This window comes from Austrofundulus limnaeus, unplaced genomic scaffold (assembly GCF_001266775.1).
Source record: "Austrofundulus limnaeus strain Quisiro unplaced genomic scaffold, Austrofundulus_limnaeus-1.0 Scaffold831, whole genome shotgun sequence".
Classification (NCBI taxonomy): Eukaryota; Metazoa; Chordata; class Actinopteri; order Cyprinodontiformes; family Rivulidae; genus Austrofundulus; species Austrofundulus limnaeus.
Genome location: NW_013953233.1, coordinates 5,185 through 7,280, shown reverse-complemented (window position 1 = coordinate 7,280; position 2,096 = coordinate 5,185). Strand labels below are relative to the sequence as shown.

General features: G+C 48.2%; 1 protein-coding gene across 1 annotated transcript in view; it reads left to right on the top strand.

Annotated features, from left to right (window-relative positions):
* Positions 1-1,132: 1,132 nt before the first annotated feature.
* The window catches only part of LOC106532788 (uncharacterized), a gene marked incomplete at its 3' end in the record, with an annotated part of 5,463 nt that continues 4,499 nt past the window's right edge, over positions 1,133-2,096 (top strand). The window contains 1 exon segment of the mRNA XM_014028935.1: positions 1,133-1,345.

Below are 2,096 nucleotides of genomic sequence, written 5' to 3'. Positions count from 1 at the left end.
TGACATATACTGACATATACTGACAAATACTGACAGGTCTCCTGTCCTGAGCCTGGTTCTGCTGGAGCTTTCTTCCTGATTAGCAGGGAGTTTTTCCTCTCCACCGTTTGCTCAGGATGGGAGACTGTGATGAAGTGATTCAACACAATCTGCTGCTTTCTTCTTTACATTGTTCTTTTTATCTACAGTGTCCTGAGACAACGTGTGTTGGGACTTGGAGATATATGAATAAATTGAATTGAACTGGAATCTTTGCTCCTTGACCCTCTCTGAATTAGGGTCAAAGGGTACTCTACAGTTGCTTCATCCTCATACTGTTGGGTTTTAGGACACGATGAATGGTGGAAACACTGTCGATGCCTTCAGACCTCACATGGTCCTCAATGATTTTCTGTTTGTTCTGATGGACCATGTCAACAATGAGGATCTCTTGGTGTGGAGACAACATAGATGTCCTCCCTCCATGATGTGGCAGTCTTGCAATTCTACAAAAAAACAAACAAACATGCAATTACGAAATACTACATGTAGTACTAGGCCTATAACGTATAAAGGAAAATTCAGTTCTATAACGAAATACCATTTTACAGAACCACATGGAGTCATTTTGTAAATATGCCAGTTAGGAACAAAGCAGTTACCTGTTCTCTCTGAAACTTTGGACTTTGGTGGACTTAGGTTGGGCTGAACTTGAAGTCCTGCTTCTGTCATTGTCAGTCTGTGGACTCAAACATGATCGATGACAGCAGCTCGTATTTCATCTGAAACAATTGTTCTTTGTCTTATCCCACCTGTTCCACCCCCTCTTACTCTCAGACCCCCTCTCTGATTGTTTCTCTCCATAGTGAAACTTCAACAACCAGTTCTCCTTGCACTGGTTTTATTGGTTTGTTCACATCATTAGACACGTGTGTGATCCATTTAGAGTTGTTGTGTTTAAGTTGAGACACTTGTGCTTTAATTGTGTTTCAAACTTGTTACCTGTGCTGATCGTTGTGAAACCCACGTGAATTACTGAGCAAAATGTGTTTTAGTGAAAACAGGTCAGCATGTTGTCTAAAAGGGCGGCCATTTTAATAAATGGGTTCATGTGACTGAGCATTTAATAACCTGACTGTTTAACCCTCAGGTAGATGGTTTTGTCTGATTTAAAACACGTTTGAAAACAAATCAGGTCTTCAGACTAATGAAAATAAAGGTTTAGAGTTAGTAATCAGATCATGTATTTATTGTAGAAGTCTTAAAGGAAATGTCCGGCTCTGCGTGGTGTGCATGTGAATTCCGCCCCTCTGAGAGGACCCTGAAGGCAGCAGTGGAGCAGAGGACGAGCAGGGGTCTCTGAGTGGTAAGACACGCAAAAACTGCTTCAGTTCTGCTTATTCTACAGGTTAAATGAAGCGCGTGCGCGCCGCAGGTGAGGCCGTGCACAGGTGAGCACACGACCCGCCACCTGAGCCCCACAGGCCGCAGGACGAACCACAGACCACCGCGGAGGGGCTCCGGACCCCCCAGCAAAACATGTCGGCTCCGGTCTGCATGTGAATGAGAGCGCGCCCGTGCACGTGCGCGCGTGTGTGCAGGTAGCTCGCGCGTTCAGGGGGGTTCTGCTGGTCCAGGTGGTCCGTTCGGCTGCTGGTTCTGGTCCCACGTACCGACTGCTGCACCGAACAGACGACTACACATCCCAGCGTGCTTTGCGCTGCGGTGCTGTATGACGTCACACCGGAAGTGTCAGCACCGGAAGTTGAACTGGAGTTCAGTCTGGTTTGGTCCTGAGTCTGAGGGTCAGGTTGGTCCTGGGTCTGAGGGACAGGTAGGTCCAAAGTCTAAGGGACAGGTTGGTCCTGAGTCTGAGGTACAGGTTGGTCCTGGGTCTGAGGGACAGGTAGGTCCAAAGTCTAAGGGACAGGTTGGTCCTGGGTCTGAGGGACAGGTAGGTCCAGAGTCTGAGGGACAGGTTGGTCCTGGGTCTGAGGGACAGGTTGGTCCTGGGTCTGAGGGACAGGTAGGTCCAGAGTCTGAGGGACAGGTTGGTCCTGGGTCTGAGGGACAGGTTGGTCCTGAGTCTGAGGGACAGGTTGGTCCTGAGTCTGAGG